Consider the following 26472-nt stretch of genomic DNA (forward strand, 5'->3'; position numbering starts at 1 on the left):
TTACACATGTCTATATTTCATTGCAGACACTGGAATGTAGTCCACTACACTTCATCTCCCTGTAGTCTCGACTTCCAATGGATTGTTGCTGATGGAATCAGCCACACCCTCCTTGTTTCATCTCCTCCAGTCATATTGTCCCTTCATATTGTCTTTGTTTGAGTATTTCAATCTCCACATGTTCTCCCAAATGCTTCTGGAATGAAAAGAAAAGAAACGACCAAACAGTATCTTTTGCAAAACAACCCTTTCAAATTAAACCTCAATTTCACTTAAGAATTTAAAAAATGATATATAAATGATGTATGAATCACATAAACCTATTCCCCCCTTTGATTCATAAATCATACCAACATCACCCCAATATTGAAAAAAAAATTGAAAAATCATCAAATAATCAAAATGATATTTATCCATCAGTTCCACTTGTCCATCTTTATCCAGATCAGGAACAGTCAACACCGGCATCTGAGTGTTGTCTCCAGGCATCACTCTCCAACCTATCTCAATATCATAACTTTCTCAAAGGTCAGTAACAAATTACAAACATCACACAGTGTTATCAAAGCTGAAACTAAAATCTGACCCATCACTGCCCCTACTGGCCTAATTGATCTTGCAACCAAATCCTCTCAGATCTCCCAAACACATCCCTTATAATGCATCTATAACCCCAGTGATATTATCTGAACTATCTGGACTCAAAGTATAACTAATATTTATCAATATGATCTTCCCAAATGTTACACCATACCATGAATAAAGTCCCCCCTTCTCCCTTAGACTTATCCTTCAATGATAGGCTTGAAGCCTATTGTCACGGGGGTCTATGTCGTCCAAGTATGACCAAGGCGCAGCGTGTCCAAGAAACATGACTTTATTGTAGAATAAACGACAAAACAAAACAAGAACCGTAACGTCCTCAGTTACACCGACTGAATATAGAACAAAAACCCACAATTCCCACAGGAAAACATTCAGAATAAATATGGCTCCCAATCAGAGATAACGAGCCGACAGCTGACACTCGTTACCTCCGATTGGGAGTCATAGACCAAACCTAGAAATGCAGCCAACAGAAAAGCAAACCTAGAAACAAAACCAAAACCCAACAAAACAAAATACACCCTGGCTCAAATACAAAAGTCCCAGAGCCAGAGTGTCACAGTACCCCCCCCTAAAGGTGCGCACTCCGGGCGCACCAGCATACAGTCTAGGGGAGGGTCTGGGTGGGCGTCTGTCCACGGTGGCGGTTCTGGCCCTGGTCGTGGTCCCCACCCCACCTTAGTCACTATCCGCTTCCGTAGCCTCCTCCACATGACCACCCCCCAACTAAACCCCACTGGATTAAGGGGCGGCACCGGACTAAAGGGCAGCACCGGACTAAGGGGCAGCACCGGACTAAGGGGCAGTACCGGACTAAGGGGCAGCACCGGGCTAAGGGACAGCACCAGACTCAATGGCGGATCCTGGCTGGCTGGCTCTGGCGGGTCCTGGCTGGACGGCTCTGGCGGATCCTGGCTGGACGGCTCATGGCTGGCTGAAGGATCTGGCTGCTCATGGCTGGCCGACGGATCTGGCTGCTCATGGCTGGCTGACGGATCTGGCTGCTCATGGCTGGCCGACGGATCTGGCTGCTCATGGCTGGCCGACGGATCTGGCTGCTCATGGCTGGCTGAAGGATCTGGCTGCTCATGGCTGGCTGACGGATCTGGCTGCTCATGGCTGGCCGACGGATCTGGCTGCTCATGGCTGGCCGACGGATCTGGCTGCTCATGGCTGGCCGACGGATCTGGCTGCTCATGGCTGGCCGACGGATCTGGCTGCTCATGGCTGGCTGACGGATCTGGCTGCTCATGGCCGGCTGACGGATCTGGCTGCTCATGGCTGGCCGACGGATCTGGCTGCTCATGGCTGGCCGACGGATCTGGCTGCTCATGGCTGGCTGAAGGATCTGGCTGCTCATGGCCGGCTGACGGATCTGGCTGCTCATGGCTGGCGGAAGGCTCTGACCGATCCTGTCTGGAGGAAGGCTCTGGCTGATCCTGTCTGGCGGAAGGCTCTGGCTGATCCTGTCTGGCGGAAGGCTCTAGCGGCTCCGGTCTGGCGGACGGCTCTGAAGGCTCATGGCAGACGGGCGGCTTTGCAGGCTCAGTCCAGACGGCCAGTTCAAACGCCTTAGGGCAGACGGGCAGTTCAGGCCCCGTTGGGCAGACGGCAGATTCTGGCCGTCTGAGGCGCACCGTAGGCCTGGTGCATGGTGCCGGAACTGGAGGTACCGGGCTGAGGACACGCATCTCAGGGCTAGTGCGGGGAGAAGCAACAGGGTATGCTGGACCCTGGGAACGCACATAACGACTAGTGCGGAGAGCCGGAACAGGACGCACAGGACTCGGGGAACACACAGGAGGCTTGGTGCGTGGTGTAGGCACTGGTGGTACTGAGCTGGAGCGGGGAGGTGGCGCCGGAAATACCGGACCGTGCAGGCTTACTGGCCCCCTTGAGCACTGAGCCTGCCCAACCTTACCCGGGTTGATGCTCCCCGTCGCCCGACCAGTACGGGGAGGTGGAATAACCCGCACCGGCCTATGTGGGCGAACCGGGAACACCATGCGTAAGGCTGGTGCCATGTACGCCGGCCCGAGAAGACGCACTGGTAGCCGGATGCGTTGGGCCGGCTTCATGACTTCTGGCTCAACGCTCACTCTAACCCGGCCGATACGTGGAGCTGGGATGGTGACGCACACCACAGGCGTAGTGCGTAGAGCAGGAACTGGCCGGGCTGGGCTGGCGACGCACATCGTGGACCTGGTGCGTGGAGTAGGAACAGGCCGAGCTGGGCTGGCGACGCACATCGTGGACCTGGTGCGTGGAGTAGGAACAGGCCGAGCTGGGCTGGCGACGCACATCGTGGACCTGGTGCGTGGAGTAGGAACAGGCCGGTCCGTACCGGGAACACACACCACTGGCCTTAACTGGGGATCAGGAACGGGCCGGACCGGACTGGTAACACACCTCAGTCTCTCACGCCGTGCCACAACAACTTCCCTCCCTCTACTCGCCAATGGCTCCCGTAATCCGAAAGCCTTCTCTCCACCTCTACCTGTGGCAGCCTCCTGCTGCCCAGCCGCCCAAGCCATGTGCCCCCCCCAAAAGATTCTTTGGGGTTGCCTCTCATCCTTCCGACGATGGCCCTGCCGACGCCGTTGCTCCTCTCTCCGTCGCCTCTCCACTGTCTCGCTCCATGGACGGCGATCCATCCCATCCAGGATTTCCTCCCAAGTCCATGACCCTTTTCCGTCCAATATCTCCTCCCATGTCCATGAATCCTTAGGAGCAGGGTCCTGTTGCCGCTTGACACGCTGCTTGGTCCTATTATGGTGGGTTTTTCTGTCACGGGGGTCTATGTCGTCCAAGTATGACCAAGGCGCAGCGTGTCCAAGAAACATGACTTTATTGTAGAATAAACGACAAAACAAAACAAGAACCGTAACGTCCTCAGTTACACCGACTGAATATAGAACAAAAACCCACAATTCCCACAGGAAAACATTCAGAATAAATATGGCTCCCAATCAGAGATAACGAGCCGACAGCTGACACTCGTTACCTCCGATTGGGAGTCATAGACCAAACCTAGAAATGCAGCCAACAGAAAAGCAAACCTAGAAACAAAACCAAAACCCAACAAAACAAAATACACCCTGGCTCAAATACAAAAGTCCCAGAGCCAGAGTGTCACACCTATGACATGTAGCCATGTCTCTTTCATCCAATTTCAAATATAGCTTTAGATTTCTGTGTCCGGTGCTATCCCTCTTATAATGATAAAACCTCATATGGAAGCTTCAACGTTGACATGTAACCAAATCCCTTCATCCATAATGTAAGAATATATATGCTTTATCACCCCAAACCCTCTAAATATCTCTAAAATTCCCCATAGTCACATTGTCAGTCAAAAGCTAATCGTTTAACCATCAAAGTCCTGCTCTTCTTACTACCTGGTATATTAAAAACGAACCTTATATTTCTCATTACTACCCTTAATGTCATGCTTATCCAAAGTCATCATATAATCATCACAATCTGATATTCCCATAAACATACCCTTTACCTCATATGTTTTATTAGAACAAAAACAACTTTTAGCCCTCAATGTTTCACCTGAATACTTCAGAGTTCCATTGTTACCTGATTTTCCTTTCCCATTTAACAATTCCCATAGGGTAATTCATTTAACCAAGAACACTTAAACCTAGGCTTAAACCACTGTTCTGACAACGACATTATTTTATCTGTCAATGACTGTTGCCAATACCACAGTCATGACAAAGCATAAGACTGACCCATAACTGATAGAGGCCGCGCGACCGTCTAACATGTTTGGTGCTGGAATTCTCAACAGACATGGACCCTCAAGATTCCTCACTGATCTTACAGAATGAGTTAATCTATCTCTAATTTCCACAACAGAAGAACGAGCGGTACTGATCAGATACCTCTCCCTGTCTGTCATTAAAATCAAAGACCTCATCCTGTATCTCCATGATGAATCTATATTCTCTCTACCACTATCTGTTCTCCTATTTTAACCCTATTCGTACTATCCTTGACAGCACTCTCCATCCGTAACATAACCCATGAGTCCAAAATTCCCCATTTAATTTAAGAAAAGTTGTTGTCGATGTCTCCCTACATTTGCTATTGCCATCATATCACTAATCCCTTCCAAAGTTACCATTAAAGTAGTTGATTTAGCTGCTGTATCAACCCTAATTACTTCTAGTGCAACAGTTCCCATTATCCTCTGTGTATTATCTACTGTTGGAGTGACTACTGTAATCTACTCTTCCTGAACTCCTTCGGTGACTGCGGAAGCTTCAACCGATTTCAAATCTTCCATTATAGGCATCACTTTACGAATTACATAGCCCTTTAACCCATAATTCTTAACCGGAACAACTTCTAATGCTTGCACTAGATAAGTATACATATATTCTCCCTGACCTTTCTCCGTAACATCACGCAACATAAGTGAACAGTCACTCCTAACCTCTTCCACTTCATATCGTTGTACAAACTATCCCTCCTTTGACTAGGTGCAACAGCTTCTACTCCTGGTCCTGATAACAATACTTATTCTCCATAATTATCTCTCCATATGGGAGAAAGGTCACCATCCTAACCCTAATAACAGTCTTTTCCCCCTATAATTGGTGCTGTCTTCGTTCCCTTATAATCAAATGCGATATATTTATGTCTTTAATAACTATCAATGTTGAAAGAGTTAAATTGCTTCTCACTGTTGTTATAATAGACTGAAGTGTTAATGTCCTTAGTTACTCCTAATTTTCCCCCAGTTTTCCCCTAAGACTTTGAACTCTTTACTTGTACTTCCATCTATCACCACTAGTGTCACTTTTTCCCCAAATCTCAGTCCTTTCTCTAAATCCCTGACTTTCAAACTTTTGATTACACAAAATACACCTATAATTACCTTGATCTTCCTACTCTACAGTGTCATTCACCATTGTTCTCTCTCTTACTACTAACTTTGAAACTTAGCTTACTGTCTCAGAGTTCCTTCAACCCTAATCTACTCCTAACTTATTTTAATCTAATCTTTTCTCTCATAACATTTAAAACTTTTTCCCCCTGCTTTATTCACAAAATCCCTTTCCACCAAATTTTTAGAATATGTGATTGGGAAAGTTCCCCACCTGCTTCTGACTTTTCACACACACTTGGCAAACGACTAAACACCTGAAATCTCTTAGTGTAAGAATGTAACCCAGAATAATAGTCAACCCTTTTAACTTTATTTTTCCAGACAGATTGTCTAATAGACAGAACAATAGATTATCATCCTTCCTATGATATTATCTTTTTTAAGCAAATGATTCCCAAAAACCCAGTCGTCTAGTGTACATCTTATTGTACAATTCAATTTAAACAATGCATCTCTTCCCAACACTGCCATAACAGTATCTTCTAATATTAGTACCTTAAGAGTAAGTAACTGTTTTACTACCTCAAATCCCTATCCTAATTCGTTATCAATTAGTGAGATGTTTAACCTCTTTAGGCTGAACCCAGATAAGTTTTCCCCTATTCACTATCACTTCTAATGGTCGGTTGTTTCAACTGTTAGCTATTTTGTCTTCTTCTCTAATCGATACTCTCAACAATGCACCCCCCTTCCGGATCTCCTAGGCACTAACAGGTGATCTTCACTTGCTCCTTCATCTTCCTCTGTTGTTTTCTCCCGACTCATTTTCATCACAGGTAAAGTACCCAATCTGTCCACAATTATAACAGTCTTCTGAAAGTTGCTGAAAGTGTAGCTGAAATCTTCCTCCTCCTCCTATTTTTCTCGTCAATTCTGTGTCTGTCCAGAAACTGGCTTTGGATATGAATCAACTGGTACCCCCTTGGCTGGTACAATTGCATTTGATATTGTTCAGTTGAAGCTGTAACAGTAATTGTTGATTTGGTTCACTCTGATTCTTCATAACCAAAACTTATCTTCTCCACCCGTTGTATGATTGAGTTTTCTCCAAACAATGCATCTCTTCGTCCTGTTCTTTCTTGCTCTCCAATTCTTGGGATCCTTTTCTCAGCAGTTTCTCCTCTTCTGCATCTTCAGCTGTGTTACTTCTAAACTATTTGCTTTATCCAGGCATGATAAGCATCGGTCTATATCTCCTATTTCTTCTTCGCCAGTCATTGGAGGATAAAATCCTCTTGAACATAAAGCACCCTTAATCTCCAAATCTTCATCGATTTCTTAATCTTCAACTTCCATCAGAGATCAAATCTCGTGTATCCTTCTTTTTCCTCTTGCCAACTTCCTTCTGATCACAGAGTCATATCCACCCATGCATGACCTCTTCATCATCACTCTCATCTTCATCCTCCTCGTCTTCTTTAAGTTCACTCTTCTCTTCCAGACATCTAATTTTCTTCCTTCTGGAGTTTTGGATTCATCTTCATCGTCGTTTCTGCTTGCCCTCTATCTATTATTCGTCTTCATCTCTGATGCCATAATCACCCTGCTGGATGATCACTGAAAGCTTCCTTCTCATAAGGTGGGTGTCTTTTTGCTGAATCCGTATGTGAGAAAGGTGTACTAGCATCTGCCATTAGTTTTTCTAACCCTACTTTCTAACCCTACTTTAATTAAAGGATTACTATTTTACCCCTATATCAATCGGTGTAATCACCTTCCTCTAGCCTTGCTGTCCTTTCTCCCCCTTGTAACAACTCTTTTATATTCCTTTATTATGAATTAGCTTATTTTAGACTGTATAGCCTAAGGCTTCCCCCCTTAAATTATTAATATAAAACTAACAAATCCATTAACAATCCTGAATAATTAAACCCAATTTTTATTCCTATGTCACCAATATCAATTAGTGTTGGCTATCTTACCACAACCCATCAAATGCAAGTAAATGAAGTTAGTCAACTTCAAAGCAATCCCCCAAAAACAAAGCCTCTAACCCTATCATTACTCCAATTCCCATAAACCCCTTGCTCTATCAGCTCTAATTATCTTAAATTTACAGAACAATCCTCAATCCATCCTTGATTCCCAACACATCTGTAATCAAACCCCAGTGATACAGAGCTTCCAAAATGCAATTTTTAATGAAATAGTATTTGCCAAGCCTATGTAAAATTGTCATAACATCACATATCTTGTAACAGTCTCAAAACCTTATTTTTTGACTTGATCCTCTGCCGCGTCACGTGATCACTTCCTGTATCTCCTCGCTCCCCCTCTCTCCTGTCTCTCATGACAAGGGACAAAGACACAGAAACAGCTTTTAGTAGTTAATGCCATCACTGAGTATTTCCAACCATTCAATATTCATTCGTTCTACATTATTCACTCTAAGACTAAACTCAGAACTAAATAGATCGCTCAAAAACATTTTTATTTAATTTTAATCGTCTTTTAATTATTTAATTCAATTCATTATACTTCGCCAACATATATTTAATGTATAAATTCAATAGGTCACAAACCAAGTTTCATCTTTAACCATCGGCGTTTAAACTAGAATACTCGTTAAAATCTCTCTTCTTTGTGTCCATTTCCCTTGCAGGGTAACGCCAAATGGGACCTATGACCTTAACCCACCATTTTGGTTTGTAGGCTCAGCGCGACCTCATGTCGTAGTTTTAGCCCCGTAAAATCAAGCACATGCGCACATCCATTCAAAAATACCTTTCCACCGTGGAAGGGAGATTCTCTACTCTCTCTCCCCAAACAGACAGAATAACACTCCAGCTGTAACTCCCGTTTCCCCCTTATAGTCAAACAACATTTAACAGCGCTCACAAAACATATAACCTGACTTAAACACAGAGACAAATTTAAGAGACTTTAATCCATCGCAATGGAGTCTCTAAGGATACGTTAGCATGTAGCACACAACACAATTAGCATTTAGCATTAGCCACGATGTACCATGTAGCATGAAACACACTCCCATTTAGCCTTAACCTTAGCTTTAGCCTCTAGCTAACTGCGGCCTACCCAGCCCTAAGTAACCTGCACTGCCCTATCAATTTTAAACATATTTATCCTACCGTTTTTGCTACCGGGACTAATGACCATTACACCGAGAAATCAGACCCAATCAAACACCCCGTCGGACGAGAGTCAAATCATAATCACAATCAGATAAACCTCCTTAATCCGAGCTCTCTTTAAAAAGAAAAAACCCACCGTCCACCCATTCTATCGTGTAAACGGATTGCCGGCCCAACATCTAAAATGGCCCCCCCTGGAGGTCTTAAATGGTACAGTTCCCTAAAGAATGCGCATATCTGCCTTAATCGTACACTTCAATACTTAAATCCTACCGTTTAATGCTCTAAAAACTTCCAATTATCTGCCGTTTCCAATGGAATAAATTATAGCAGACTCTAGTCGACCGCAATAACGCCACCCGAGGCAAGGTCGCAATGGAACATCTCTCCAGTGTACACAAGTCGTATCCAATCTAACAAACTCCGAAGCGGTAAGAAAACACTCACCATTTTTTGGCCATGCTTCAAAGAGAGTTAGCCCGGCGATTGACTGAAACAAGGAAGAGACGCAAACCCAGCCCCACGTTGGGCGCCATTATGTCGTATCTGATGAGTGGTGGCCATTATTGCTGTCAACAAAGAGTCCGCTTATGCTGCATCGTATTAGAGGCTTTTATTAAAATCACGAGGTTACAGCATAAGTACAGACCCGCGGTGTCCGGAGAACGGCTCCTCAGATTGCCATGGCCGTTCTGCCTTCTCATCGTTTAACCCCTATTTATAAACAATGCAAAAAGAGGGGTGGCTCCCTCTTCTGGCCAATCACCAGTTTACAACACACTTCCTGTCTATTATATGTGACATTATACTAAACATTGCCTTTTGATACTAACATAACCAACATTCCATTTCTTCATGAAAAACATTTAACAAAGGCATAATCTTCAGATACTATACTACATCCCTGCCGGTCATTCCCTCCCCTACCCTGGACGACGCTGAGCCAATTGTGCGCCGCCCCATGGGTCTCCCGGTCGCGGCCGGCTACGACAGAGCCTGGATCAACGGGTCAACCACTGTTTGAGGAGCATGCTCTCGCTGCCCTACAGTTGATATTCTGCCCAAACTCTGTATGCCATGGGCTCTTCAACCTTGTTCGCACAGCTACCCAATGCTTAATTTGGGAAACCAAATTCAATATGTTCAGAAAAATTGATAGTAACATATTTTCGCTACAAACAGTATTTCACTAAACTACTAAAATGCGCGCTTGCGAAAGGTATAAAGGAGAGAGAGGAGATGGAAACGCATGGTGGTTAGATATTCTGAATAGCTAAAGGTAATGTGTCACCCAATTAATTATGAAAATGTTTTTACAAATCCCTATTACTAGGCTATTCAAAATCAAATACAAATTCACTAATTTTAGGCTAACTGTTAACCGCCCTGCACAATCAATGAACCAACCGCATCGCCTAGGGCTATACATTCGCAGACTCATGGATATAAATGTTGGAGCATAGCATAAAGTAACCAGTCCATCCAGTATGCATAATAATATAGTCCACACGCAAAGGTAATTACTCACATTTATTTAGGCTAATTTTGGAGTAGGCTAGACCAATTATGTACCAAAGACATCTTAAATCAGTTTGGTTTTATGTTTATCTGCCATGTGTAATATGCGGTAGGCTATGTATTGTATAAGGGCAAAATCATAATTTAAATTCAGGGTTTTTTTTCACGCTTGGGCTCATAAGCCTATGTATATGCATAAGCTCTACTATGCATTTGACTGTTTTGAATTAATCATCAACTTAGAAAGCGCTGTCCATTTCATTGTGTTAGACTTTGAAACAACACCCACAACAACTAAGTTTGACACTGTTGCAACCTGCTGTTGAACTTCTTTCTTCAAATTGTGAGGTGAGTTTTAAAAGTATGATAGGCCTACTGTTTTGATGATAAGTGTTTGATGTGATTTTCGACGTATTTGCATTGATGTCAGAAGGTTAGAGGGACAATAGAGCCCTGAGTACAAGGTCATTAGCGACCTGATGGTAGTTAGCAGGTTGGGTACTACAAAAGCATGTCCAGAGTGCATACAACTAGATTACCGTGACTCAACGGTCACGTGGAATTTTACTGTGGTCATGACTCATGACTGCCGGTATGGTGGTAATATGGTCACTGCAACAGCCCTAGGTGACAAAATCCTACAAGATTTACCAAAAACCTACAGGATCCAATAGGATATATTTTCAATAGGAAACAAAAGTGGTCCAATAGGATTCTGATATTATAGGATTAAGTGCAGGATTAAGTGCAGGGTGTGTGTATGTGGTGGTGGACGAGGGTGGGGTTACTTTTGGTGAGGTGAGTAGATGATAATAACGTTTGAATGTTACAGAAGAAGAACCATGTACGTTTTGAGAAAAAAAAGGTGACTTTATGAATCATTGTTAAAAGTATGGAAAATTAAGTATGAAATCAAACTAGCAAATAAAGAATAAAAAAATAAAAGCAGTGTGATGACATGATATTTCAGTAATGACACTGTCGATGTGGTATACACAGCAATATTTGACTATATATATATATATTTTTATTTTTTTATTTTTTTTTAAACCACGCATACACTATATATACAAAAGTATGTGGATAACCCTTCAAATTAGTTGATTCTACTATTTCAGCCACACCCGTTGCTGACAGATGTATAAAATAGAGCACTCAGACAAACATTTGCAGTTGAATGGCCTTACTGAAGAGCTCAGGGACATTCAATGTGGCACCGTCATAGGATGCCACCTTTCCAACAAGACAGTTCGTCAAATTTCTGCCCTGCTAGAGCTGCCCCAGTCAACTGTAAGTGCTATTATTGTGAAGTGGAAACGCCTGGAGCAACAACGGCTCAGCCGCAAAGTGGTAGGCCACACAAGCTCACAGAACGGGACCGCCCGAGTGCTGAAGGGTGTAGCGTCCTCAGTTGCAACATTCACTACCGAGTTCCAAACTGCCTCTGGACGCAACATCAATACAATAACTGTACCCTCTCCTCTCCTCCCTCTCCCCCTCCCTCCCTCTCCCCCTCCCTCCCTCTCCCCTTCCTCCTCTCTCTCCCTCCCTCCCTCCCTCCCTCCCTCCTCTCCTAAGGCTGCTATTATGCCAAACAAAGAAGAGGACAATGTCACGCTTACGCAGGTGAAACATCTTTTAAACCAACAAATATTATTCTACAAGGCAGTAGTTGTATGTAAATGTATGAAAAATGTATGCACTCACTAACTGTAAGTCGCTCTGGATAAGAGCATCTGCTAAATGACTAAAATGTAAAAATGTATGTGGGTAAAATCCTTGGGCAAGCCAAGCCAGGAGAAAAGCCATACAACCTACCCACTGGGCACAGACTGGTTGAATCAACATTTTTTCCATGTGATTTCATTGAACCAACGTGGAATAGATGTTGAATTGACGACGTCTGTACCCAGTGGGTATGTTGTGATAATAGTGTTGTTTGCTCTATAACCCATTAGTTGAAACGCCACCGTGATATGCAATAAGGCAGAGACAACAGAAAGACAACAGTCGCACAGTGGTGGAATAAATTAAACAACAAATACATTTATTTCATCACAAAACCAGAGAGCAACATCTGTCTTGTGAAGTCCACAAAGCAAATAAAGCAGTTTACTAAACAGCTACTGATTTAGAACCACCAGTGGCAATTTTAGCATGTCAATCTTGGTGGGGCAAACTCAACAAAAAATTTTAAGCCATGCCAGCAAAGCCACTACACAACACAACACTAAACAATATATTAATTGCAGTATAACGGTGACAAACAGTGCCAACAAACTGTTAGGGCCTACATAAAGCTGTTCCAACAGCAGAGCTTTCTTTTCAGCACCATGGAGTGAATCCCTTACCACCGCTACACCTGGCTATAAGCGGAGCCTTGTCTGGCAGCGAAACAGTTCATTCAGCATCATTTACTGCCTTAAAAAAAAAAATAAACATAGCTGATATGGCTGACTTGCTTAAACAAATGTGGTTTCTACTGACAATTGAGATGTACAAACTATGGCATAAGGGACAATGAGCAGATAAGAGGCAATCCATAATTTCGATTAAGACAGTAATGAGCGAGCTAAAACGGACGTAGTAAATATAACTATTTGTTCAGCACTTGAAATGTACAGCGACATAATTCAGAACATGGGCCAGTCTTACAGTATTCTCCCTGTACACCAAGTCAGAACCGTAGGATAAAGAAAGGGGGCAAATAAGTAGACAATGAAAGCTCTTACAATATTCGATGATGACATATCTCTAAAACAGGCTATAGGCTACATGTGCACCACCAAGTCAGAACAGTAGGCTAAGTTATGACGGGGAAAATGACCAAATTATTAGGGTGAGGCACATGTGCTACTAACAGCTTACTACACAACATACACTTAGTATGACTTTCTTAGCTACAGTATACATATCTCCCTGGCATATTACATCATTTATGCAGCAGCATACAATACATTTTTGGACTCACCGTTGTGCTGTGCTCACTTGAACAGGAAGGTGGCGCGGCGGTCCTTCTTGTGGGCAAATTTTATCATTCAACTTTGACATCAAAGTCTGGCATTCTCTGGATTTATGGTGCTTTCAAGACAACTGGGTACTTGTTGTATTTTGAATCAAATTATACTGTATTCTAATAAAGTTATTTAAAGTTGCACAAATTATACTAAACAAAAACAAATGCAACATTTTCAACGATTTTACTGAGTTACAGTTCATTTAAGGAAATCAGTCAATTGAAATAAATTCATTAGGCCCTAATCTATGGATTTCATGATTGGGTAGGGGCTCAGCAATGGGTGAGCCCGGGAGGGCATAGGCCCACCCACTGGGGAGCCAGGCCCAGACAATCACAATGAGTTTTTCCCTAAAAAAGGGCTTTATTACAGACAGAAATACTCCTCAGTTTCATCAGCTTTCCAGGTATATATTATAATTATGCTTTTTTTTTTTATCACATTCGTGGTGAGGCTGGTAGTAACTTTTCCTACATTGTGTGGATAGCAGATATTATGTGAACGGTGTGATTATACTCAATAGTGAACCTGTATATGTTCTTACAGGACTACGAGGCCAGTAGGCCTACTGTGGTATATTGTACTTTATTGAAGAAACAATGCCTGAATTGGAAAGAAATCTGGTAGGGAGAGTCATTTCTTATTATTTGAAAGTCGTTATCTTAACCAAAGAAACAGGTGCAAAGTGCTTTGTTATTGAAATTGTCTATCACACTGCTGCGTTCCATATCAATGTTAATGAATTACAAGTTGGTCTTAAATAACTTTAATTTCGCAAAAGAGTAGCCTAGATGTATGCATAATTTGGCTAAGTAATTGTCTGCAAATAAATGTGTTAACCAAATTATAGTAATTACATAGGCTACATTTCCAGTGAAATCATTTTATTTCAGTTGTAATATGTCAAGGAGTTCATTCAAGCGGATCATATTTGTCAAGTTGGTGACCATCGCCTTTCAACGTGTGATGCATTATGGGGATAAAAACTGTCTGACTTGCGCCTACATGCTGACTGCATGAACTTTACAACAACCATGTGATCAAAGGTCGTGAAGTTTTGACTGCAGTCGACTGCAATTTTCTGCAGTTGCTCTTCACCAGCTGCAACTTGTAGCTATCACCTGTATTGTGGGAGGCTCTATTGTCAACCAATCATTAGGGTGTTTTTGTTTGACCCATACGAATGTGACCAAAGACATGACTGAAACTGGAACCAACTTTGCACATTTATGAATACAGTGGATATGTACAAATGAATGTGATATTTGAGGCTCTCTCTCACCAACTGATAGTACAATGTAGACACAGTTTGTGAGTGTGTGATATGGGGGTTGGAAACCCCTAGTCAAAAAATCCTATAGGATGAGTGATTTTTCGAATAGAATCCTATAGGATTTTGTGTCACCTGTATCAGAATCCTATTGGAATCTTATTGGACTACTTTTGTCCTATTGAAAATAAAAAGGAATCATATTGGATCCTATAGGATTCTCGCAGTCCTGTAGGATTTTGTGTCACCTATATCAGAATCTTATTGGAATTCTAATGGACTACTTTTTTCCTATTGGTAATCAAAAGTAATCCTATTGGACCGTACAGTATATAATTCTCGTAATCCTATAGGATTTTGTATCACCTCTATCAGAATCCTATTGGAATCCTATTGGACTACTTTTTTTCCAATTGGAAATCAAAAGTAATCAGACAAATTATAGTTTGTCGTCATTTTTTAAATGTTTTTTGTATGTTTTTTTATTTTTAGGGGGTAGATCAGCTTTAATATTGCAGATAGATTGTAACTTCCATCAATGTAATTGTCTGCATCATTCCAATCCCCCATATGTTTTTTCTTCACGCATACACATACATACATACATACATACATACATACATACATACATACATACATACATACATACATACATACATACATATATATATATATATATATATATATATATATATATATATATATATATATATATATATATATATATATATATATACACATAACCTTTAAAAAAATATATTCCCCTTTATTACTTTCCAACTCCACCACCCCTTCCCTAATGGAGTAAACTAGTGAACAACAATGCTTAGGCCTCTACTTCCAGCTTATACATACTATATACATTTTATGGACACAGTCAATTTTACAATAATTCTATTTTGTTTCTTTTTACTCTTGAACTTCCTCTACCCTCAACCTCTCCGATCATTTTCATGATGTCCATCCGGTTTGCTTCTATATGCCATATCTTTCTAACTGTGCTCTTTCACAAAAGCTCTCAACTTATAACCTATATACTTATTATGGACACAGTATGCTTTACATTAGTTATCTTGTTGTTTTTAGTTGTTTTTAGTTGTTATTAGTCCCATCCTTCAACTCCATTCAACACCACCCATCTATCTCTTAACACCATCCATATTGGATTTCTGTTTGTCATATATTTTTCAACTGTACTCTGATGTTTTACAAAAGTTCTGAACCCTTCTATTCTCATAGTTTCTACAGATTGTAAATTGACAATAAACATGTTTGCTAAAAGTATTATTATATTATTGATCAATTGACTATGACTTTTCAGATCACCCAGTAGTGCTATCTGCAGGGTTAGCTCCAGGTAAATATTGCAATCCTTTAGCCATTCCTTGACCTGTGTCCAAAAACAAGCTACAAATGGACAGTACCAAAACAAATTATCTAAATGATTCTGTCTCTTTGCAGAAAAATATGCAGAGCTGGGAAGATTGTATCCCCCATATAAATAACATTCTATTGGTAGCAAGAATTTTATATAATAATTTAAAGTTAAAAATTATACGTTTTGAATCCGGCTTCGTTTTGCGCATCAGTGTCAATCCTTTGGTCCTTAAATGTAACTAGTATACTTTTTTTATTTATCACAATTTTTCTTTAACCAATTATGTTATTTAATGCAGGGCCAACAGACAAGCTCCTTACTTTTTCCCCCTTCTACTTTCCTCTTCCATTTTTGCGGTAATGCCGCAATTATTTGGTTGTAATTTTGGGTAGAACTTACATTTCCATATGTTTTTGTTAAATGCATGTGCGACATAACTCCACCAGTCCTACCGATGATATTATTTACGAAGATTATACCTTTTGTAAAACAATTTTATCAATTAGTATATTTGAGTTTAACCACAATATTTGTTGCATTATTTGTTCTGTCGTTTCTGGAGGATTACATTGAAATTGCAACCAACTTTCTATGGCTTGTTTTAGAAATAGTGATAAATTGGGAGATTATTTCCTTTTCAAATAACTGAAAGTGAGAAGTTGTAATCTGAATAAAGGGGAAAAGGCCATTCTTCTAGTTTGTTCCCATTAGTTCCAGTACAATACAACAAATTAACTACAACATATTTCTTGTTCGGAAACAGCAGTTCTATATTCATTTCTGTTTTATTCACGTGTAAGAAAGCCTGCCCCTTTAAGAGTGACTGATGACGTCACAGCTAGCGCAAGCTTGCAGTGTTAATTAGCCTAACACCCAAATTCAGCTTGCCACCTGTGGCTGTGCAAATAATCTCTGGTTTTCTAATCTTATTATTCTAAATGTTTTACCCTTTACTGTGCGAGAATGCAAGAACTGTGAGTACAGTATTTGTTTCCTTATGTTTCCTGATGAAGTTGTCAATGTTTTAGTCATATTTCCGTGACTGAATAGCATTTTATGCATTCATTTTTATGCTAGTGAAGAAACTACTTTTAACCACATTTTGCCTGTCAACTGACTAGATAGCTAAATTGTAACCATTTGTATGTCATTTTTGAGTCACTTTATTGTTATAACAGATGAGCAATGTTTTTTTTTCTTGTTTGTTATTGCTAAATACAGTATATGCAACTTATTACTTATTATATTTCATGATTTCTGGTAGATCATCAAAATAAATAAATCACATCACATTTTTGACCAACCAGCTCGATTCGGTCTTATGTAGCAAAATTTGAAATTGTGTTTTTTTTTACATTGGATACAAGTAGAGACTCAGTGCTAGAAAATGGTATATCATACACTACAGTTGAGGAACAATGGGAAAGTAATTCTGATTTGAAAGTTGATAAACTTGTAACTTCACTTTTGAGAAAATGGCCCTTGAAAGTTTTTGGACACCTACTGTAGGGCTCTTCTTTGTCTACACCTATCCAGCATTGTTCACACCCTCTTAAGCCCCACCCAGCTCTTTAAGGATTCACATGTGAGGCCATGTACTAAACAACCAAAAATGTCAAGTTTAAAGGCTGGTTTATACTACGGGTGTGTTCGTAAATTCAATCTGGAGTGCCAGATTGTGCTCAGAGTGCGCTTAGAGTGAGCTTAGAGTGAGCGTTTTCAAATTGTCAGTTGGTAAATTCAGAGCATTTTTGCTCTCTGAGCACTCAGAGCGCACACTGGACGCTCTGGAGGGTTGATCCGAGCGTTCTGACCTAACAACAGCAGTCAAGCACCCAAGTTATCTGGCTAACGTTGGCTCGCTACTATCAGACACAAATGAGGGAACAGCTCACTTTGACCATTTTACTTGCCCTAGCAGAGCTGGTTAGGCTGTTTTTATGTTATCCAGAGCATTGGTGACTGCAACTGTGCTGCTGGCAACAATTTAATAACGTTTTTTTACCAACATTTACTGACACCGGAAATATTCAACTGGTGTTGAGCATTCGTAAATTTGTCAGTTATTCTGCACTCTGGCACACTCAGATGAGTGCTCTGAAATCGGAGTAGATAGCCAGAGCGAATTTACCAGCTACGTCTATCAACAGTTGTCGCAGTGACATCATGAACATTCTATTGAAATGGTAACTTGCAAAGTGGAGTCTTTTGTTTAGACATGTAGTTAGCTATCTAGCTAAACAATGAACCATAATCCCAGCTCATAACGTTACTACCCTGCATGAATCTGCAGGTAGCTAACCAACCAGGTTCAATGTTAGCTAAGCTCTTAGATACAAATAATATTACTACAAATAATATTACTACAAAAATAGATAGATAGCTAGCTAACAGTACGCTTTAACTTAAAATGAAAACGACTTTCTGACAAAATTAGAAATGTGTAATATCTGAAAATGTAGCTAGCTAGACTATCTTACTCATATACATGGATGGACGTTTCTTCCTCTCTGTCACGGATGCCATGGTTGCCTTGATTTGAAGATGTAATCTGGAGACAGGTGTTTTATACAACAGCCTTCTGTGAGTTATTTTCTACTCTGTCTGCATATTTGCAATCAAACGCCATCTCCTTAGCTATTATACTCTATTTCCACCGTGCATTCCACTGATTTCAAAACTCGGTCCTCCAGAAAGTGGAGAGCAACACCTTTGCAGTTCTACTACGCAATATCTTTAAAAAAAAGCCATGTTAGAAAGGATTACCTACACATACTGACCAGCTCATGTTATAGACAGAAGCGTGCTACATGGCAGACCAATCCGAACTGCTGAGAGATGGGCTGGACATCAGCATGTCCAGCCCACCCATTATTTCAGCCAATCATGGCTAGTGGGAAGGTTCCTGTCTTTTTCTGTGGCTAAACCAACTAGGCTCGTAATTTAACAATTGTATTCGTATTTACAGATGGCATACACATTTGTTATTAAGACACATGAAGTTCACATGTTCCAGAAGGCATTTCTGTCAAAAAAGTAGTGACGCGCGACATACGCCTAGCTTCCTGAAATTAGTCACATTTTTGGAATCATTCAGCACTTTTTACCTAATTAAGTAGAATTCTATTATAAATTAATGTTAAAGGTTCCATTTACAGTATATTCCTAAAACATGCTGTAATTGGAAAATTATGCTGTTGCTGCTTTCTGTTGAGAATAACTTTTGATAAATAACCCAATGTCAAAACACTGTTTTGAAGTGTCCAAATCAATAATCAATAAACAATTTGTGATATATTGAAAACATAAACATAAAATGTACTACCTACACATACATGTGCCACAATAGTAATTATATACAGTGGGGAGAACAAGTATTTGATACACTGCCGATTTTGCAGGTTTTCCTACTTACAAAGCATGTAGAGGTCTGTAATTTTTATCATAGGTACACTTCAACTGTGAGAGACGGAATCTAAAACAAAAATACAGAAAATCACATTGTATGATTTTTAAATAATTAATTTGCATTTTATTGCATGACATAAGTATTTGATCACCTACCAACCAGTAAGAATTCCGGCTCTCACAGACCTGTTAGTTTTTTTTTAAGAAGCCCTCCTGTTCTCCACTCATTACCTGTATTAGCATTTTATTACATGACATAAGTATTTGATACATCAGAAAAGCAGAACTTAATATTTGGTACAGAAACTTTTGTTTGCAATTACAGAGATCATATGTTTCCTGTAGGTCTTGACCAGGTTTGCACACACTGCAGCAGGGATTTTGGCCCACTCCTCCATACAGACCTTCTCCAGATCCTTCAGGTTTCGGGGCTGTCGCTGGGCAATACGGACTTTCAGCTCCCTCCAAAGATTTTCTATTGGGTTCAGGTCTGGAGACTTGCTAGGCCACTCCAGGACCTTGCAATAATTCTTACGGAGCCACTCCTTAGTTGCCCTGGCTGTGTGTTTCGGGTCGTTGTCATGCTGGAAGACCCAGCCACGACCCATCTTCAATGCTCTTACTGAGGGAAGGAGGTTGTTGGCCAAGATCTCGCGATACATGGCCCCATCCATCCTCCCCTCAATACGGTGCAGTCATCCTGTCCCCTTTGCAGAAAAGCATCCCCAAAGAATGATGTTTCCACCTCTGTAATTTTTATCATAGCTACGCTTCAACTGTGAGAGACGGAATCTAAAGCAAAAATCAAGAAAATCACATTGTATGATTTTTAAGTAATTAATTTGTATTTTATTGCATGACATAACTATTTGATCACCTACCAACCATTAAGAATTCCGGCACTCACAGACCTGTTCGTTTTTCTTTAAGAAGCCCTCCTGTTCTCCATTCATTACCTGTATTAACTGCACCTGTTTGAACTCGTTACCTGTATAAAAGACACCTGTCTACACACGCAATCAAACAGACTCCAACCTCTCCACAATGACCAAGACCAGAGATCTGTGTAAGGACATCAGGGATAAAATTGTAGACCTGCACAAGGCTGGGATGGGCTACAGGACAATAGGCAAGCAGCTTGGTGAGAAGGCAACAACTGTTAGCGCAATTATTAGAAAATGGAAGAAGTTCAAGATGACGGTCAATCACCCTCGGTCTGGGGCTCCATGCAAGATCTCACCTCGTGGGGCATCAATGATCATGAGGAAGGTGAGGGATCAGCCCAGAACTACACGGCAGGACCTGGTCAATGACCTGAAGAGAGCTGGGACCACAGTCTCAAAGAAAACCATTAGTAACACACTGCGCCGTCATAGATTAAAATCCTGCAGCGCACGCAAGGTCCCCCTGCTCAAGCCAGCGCATGTCCAGTCCCGTCTGAAGTTTGCCAATGACCATCTGGATGATCCAGAGGAGGAATGGGAGAAGGTCATGTGGTCTGATGAGACAAAAATTGAGCTTTTTGGTCTAAACTCCACTCGCCGTGTTTGGAGGAAGAAGAAGGATGAGTACAACCCCAAGAACACCATCCCAACCGTGAAGCATGGAGGTGGAAACATCATTCTTTGGGGATGCTTTTCTGCAAATGGGACAGGACGATTGCACCGTATTGAGGGGAGGATGGATGGGGCCATGTATCATGAAATCTTGGCCAACAACCTCCTTCCCTCAGTAAGAGCATTGAAGTTGGGTTATGGCTGGGTCTTCCTGCATGACAACGACCCGAAACACACAGCCAGGGCAACTAAGGAGTGGCTCCGTAAGAAGCATCTCAAGGTCCTGGAGTGGCCTAGCCAGTCTCCAGACCTGAACCCAATAGAAAATCTTTGGAGGGAGCTGAAAGTCCGTATTGCCCAGCGACAGCCCCGAAACCTGAAGGATCTGGAGAAGGTCTGTATGGGGGAGTGGGCCAAAATCCCTGCTGCAGTGTGTGCAAACCTGGTCAAGACCTACAAGAAACGAATGATCTCTGTAATTGCATACAAAGGTTTTTGTACCAAATATTATGTTCTGCTTTTCTGATGTATCAAATACTTATGTCATGCAATAAAATGCAAATTAATTACTTAAAAATCATACTATGTGATTTTCTGGATTTTTGTTTTAGATTCCGTCTCTCACAGTTGAAGTGTACCTATGATACAAATTACAGACCTCTACATGCTTTGTAAGTAGGAAAACCTGCAAAATCGGCAGTGTATCAAATACTTGTCCTCCCCACTGTATATACAGTGGGGGAAAAAAGTATTTAGTCAGCCACCATTTGTGCAAGTTCTCCCACTTAAAAAGATGAGCGAGGCCTGTAATTTTCATCATAGGTACACGTCAACTATGACAGACAAATTGAGAAATAAAAATCCAGAAAATCACATTGTAGTATTTGAAATGATGGTGGAAAATAAGTATTTGGTCACCTACAAACAAGCAAGATTTCTGGCTCTCACAGACCTGTAACTTCTTCTTTAAGAGGCTCCTCTGTCCTCCACTCGTTACCTGTATTAATGACACCTGTTTGAACTTGTTATCAGTATAAAAGACACCTGTCCACAACCTCAAACAGTCACACTCCAAACTCCACTATGGCCAAGACCAAAGAGCTGTCAAAGGACACCAGAAACAAAATTGTAGACCTGCACCAGGCTGGGAAGACTGAATCTGCAATAGGTAAGCAGCTTAGTTTGAAGAAATCAACTGTGGGAGCAATTATTAGGAAATGGAAGACATACAAGACCACTGATAATCTCCCTCGATCTGGGGCTCCACGCAAGATCTCACCCTGTGGGGTCAAAATGATCACAAGAACGGTGAGCAAAAATCCCAGAACCACACGGGGGGACCTAGTGAATGACCTGCAGAGAGCTGGGACCAAAGTAACAAAGCCTACCATCAGTAACACACTACGCCGCCAGGGACTCAAATCCTGCAGTGCCAGACGTGTCCCCCTGCTTAAGCCTGTACATGTCCAGGCCCGCCTGAAGTTTGCTAGAGTGCATTTGGATTATCCAGAAGAGGATTGGGAGAATGTCATATGGTCAGATGAAACCAAAATATAACTTTTTGGTAAAAACTCAACTCGTCGTGTTTGGAGGACAAAGAATGCTGAGTTGCATCCAAAGAACACCATACCTACTGTGAAGCATGGGGGTGGAAACATCATGCTTTGGAGCTGTTTTTCTGCAAAGGGACCAGGATGACTGATCTGTGTAAAGGAAAGAATGAATGGGGCCATGTATCGTGAGATTTTGAGTGAAAACCTCCTTCCATCAGCAAGGGCATTGAAGATGAAACGTGGCTGGGTCTTTCAGCATGACAATGATCCCAAACACACCGCCCGGGAAACGAAGGAGTGGCTTCGTAAGAAGCATTTCAAGGTCCTAGAGTGGCCTAGCCAGTCTCCAGATCACAACCCCATAGAAAATCTTTGGAGGGAGTTGAAAGTCCGTGTTGCCCAGCGACAGCCCCAAAACATCACTGCTCTAGAGGAGATCTGCATGGAGGAATGGGCCAAAATACCAGCAACAGTGTGTGAAGACTTACATAAAACGTTTGACCTGTGTCATTGCCAACAAAGGGTATATAACAAAGTATTGAGAAACTTTTGTTATTGACCAAATACTTATTTTCCACCATCATTTGCAAATAAATTCATAAAAAATCCTACAATGATTTTTTCTGGATTTTTTTTCCTCATTTTGTCTGTCATAGTTGACGTGTACCTATGATGAAAATTACAGGCCTCTCTCATCTTTTTAAGTGGGAGAACTTGCACAATTGGTGGCTGACTAAATACTTTTTTCCCCCACTGTACTAATCTGACTTTGGTGCAGGTCATGTTGTTCTTCACATTACCATCTCTATGTCAAATAAAATCTGCAGCAGTTGTGAAACTCCACCTGAAACACTTTCCTGGTTATTTAAAAACAAATACATTCTAAAAGCTTTAACAAGAACAAGGTATTGTGTTTCCTGCCTCTCGCCCGCCCATAAAGGGTTCTCAGAATCCTGTGAAGCGTGGGAGTGGGCGGATTTCCTTGTCCTTCTCGCCAGCCGTGATTTTGGGCAGCTCCATGGTAAGAAATGTGACCGTTCCTGGTGCAAAAACAATGTCCTATCCCGGAGCTCGAATAAATACATTACTAAGCTGCTCCCGAATGTACTACGTATGTACATGGAAATCAATTCTATCATAGTCCATGTGGGTTTTAATTACATTATAAAGGGCAGCTCTGAACAGTTGAAAATGATTTTAAAGAACTGATTGACTCTTTGCTAGACACTAATAAAATACCCATCATATCCGGCCCTGTGCCCTTGCTAAATCGTGGCATTGAACGCTTTAGCAGGATTAGTTCTCTTCACAACTGGCTACGTGATTATTGCAGCTCAATGGGTGTAATGTTTGTTGACAATTTTGATACCTTTTGGAAACAAAACACATTTTATAAGGAGGATGGGATCCACCCAAATCATTTGGGTTCTTGGATCCTTTCACAGCATTATAATGCTGCGTTGAGACAATGATTTATCAATGACCCAAGCCCAGCTCAGTTAATCCCTACCATTGTGATGCTGACTTGTCATAATGCTTCAGCAAGTGTACATTATACCAGGGGCGTTGGTAGACACAATGTAAGTGACCTAATGTCTGTCCCTCTAACTGCCGTGAATGCCTCTGCTGACCCTACAGCTATTGTATGCAGTAATCATCTACCTATGAACCAGATTTATACCGTTAGCACTGAGGCGGTGTGCCGTAGTAGGAATCCACTGTGAGCAGCTCACCCTGCACTAACATAAATAACATGAGCATATCTACTTCTGCTAAGTTTCCCAGTAAAGCAATGAAAACAAGTAAGTATCACAGAAAAGTGCTCAAAATAGCCCACATGAACATATGTAGCTTAAGAAACAAGGTTCATGAAATCAATCATTTGCTAGTAACAGATGACATTCATATTCGGACTATCTCTGAAACTCACTTAGATAATACCTCTGATGATACAGTGGTAGCAATACAAGGTTATAACATTTACAGAAAATACAGAAATTCCAATGGTAGAGGTGTGGATGTTTATATTTAGAACCACATTCCTGTAAAGCTTTGAGAGGATCTCATGATAAATACTGTTGAAGTAATATGGCTACAGGTTAATCTGCCTCATATAAAGCCCATTCTTGTGGGAAGCTGCTATAGGCCACCAATTGCTAACAGTCAGTATATGGATAACGTGTGAAATGTTTGACAATGTATTCAGAAAGTATTCAGACCCCTTCACATTTACATAAGTATTCAGACCCTTTACTCAGTACTTTGTTGAATAACCTTTAGCAGCGATTACAACCTCAAGTATTTTTGGGTATGATGCTACATGTCTGGCACACCTGTATTTGGGGAGTTTCTCCCACTCTTCTCTGCAGATCCTCACAGCTATTTTCAGGTCTCTCTAGAGATGTTTGATCGGTTTCAAGTCCGGGCTTTGGCTGGGCCACTCAAGGACATTCAGAGACTTGTCCCGATGCCACTCATGCGTTGTATTGGCTGTGTGCTTAGGGTCGTTGTCTGAGGTCCTGAGCACTCTGGAGCAGGTTTACAGGAAGGATCTCTCTGTACTTTGCTCCGTTCATCTTTCCCTCGAACCTGACTAGTCACCCAGTCCCTGCCACTGAAAAACATCCCCACAGCATGATGCTGCCACCATCATGCTTCACCGTAGGGATGGTGCCAGGTTTCCTCCAGCCGTGACGCTTGGCATTCAGGCTAAAGAGTTCAATATTGGTTTCATCAGACCATAGGATCTTGTTTCTCATGGTCTGAGAGTCTTTAGGTGCCTTTTGGCAAACACCAAGCGGGATTTTATGTGCCTTTTACTGACGAGTGGCTTCCGTCTGGCCACTCTACAATATAGGCCTGATTGGTGGAGTGCTGCAGAGATGGTTGTCCTTCTAGAAGGTTCTCCCATCTCCACAGAGGAACTCTGGAGCTCTGTCAGTGACCATCGGGTTCTTGGTCACCTCCCTGACCAAGGCCCTTCTCCCCCGATTTCTCAATTTGGCCGGGCGGCCAGTTCTAGGAAGAGTCTTGGTGGTTCCAAACTTCTTCCATTTAAGAATGATGGAGGCCACTGTGTTCTTGGGGACCTTCAATGTTGCAAAAATGTTTTGGTACCCTTCTCCAGATCTGTGCCTCGACACAATCCTGTCTCGGAGCTCTGCATACAATTCCTTCAACCTCATGGCTTGGTTTTTGCTCTGACATGCACTGTCAACTATGGGACCTTATATAGACAGGTGTCTGCCTTTCCAAATCGTGTCCAATCAATTGAATTTACCACAGGTGGACTCCAATCAAGTTGTAGAAACATCTCAAGGATGATAAATGGAAACAAGATGCACCTGAGCTCAATTTTGAGTCTCATAGCAAAACGTCTGAATAGTTATGTTTTTTATTTTTAATACATTTGCAAAAATGTCTGAAAACCTGTTTTCGTTTTGTCATTATGGGATGTTGTGTGTAGATTGATGAGGGGGGAAAATAATTTAATCAATTTTAGAATAAGGCTGTAACATAACAAAATGTGGAAACATTTAAGTTGTCTGAATACTTTTCAAATGCACTGTATGTGATATCAACAGAGAGGTATATTTTCTGGGTGATTTAACCTCTACGGGATCGGTGTCCCTATACCGGGACAGTTGCTGCTCAATATGCAATATGTTACTAGAACTTTCTGGCACATAGACATGTCTTACATGGGCAGAAAGCTTACATTCTTGTTAATCTAACTGCAGTGTCCAATTTACTGTAGCTATTACAGCAAAACAATGCCATGCTATTGTTTGAGGAGAGTGCACAACAACAAAACACTTTTGTCACGACAACTGGTTTGATAGATTCACCTCTGAAGGTATATAATGTACTTACATTCAGTAATCTTGCTCTCATTTGTCATCCTGAGGGACCCAGAGATAAAATATAGCATAGTTTTGTTTGATAAAATCTATTTTTATATTCAACTATAGGAACTGAGATCTACAGTTTGACCCCCTGCAACATTCCTGTGAGTGTGTAAACTTACATTTCTTATTACCATATCATTTTTGTATGTTCTCTATAGTTATGTACTTGAAAATTTATAAATTGACCGATTTGGAAAATTTGGGAAAACTCCTTGCAGACTTGATACAAAACATTGTGTTGTAACGTAATTCTTCATTGG

Source organism: Coregonus lavaretus, assembly GCF_964263955.1.
Source record: "Coregonus lavaretus genome assembly, chromosome: 17".
Lineage (NCBI taxonomy): Eukaryota > Metazoa > Chordata > Actinopteri > Salmoniformes > Salmonidae > Coregonus > Coregonus lavaretus.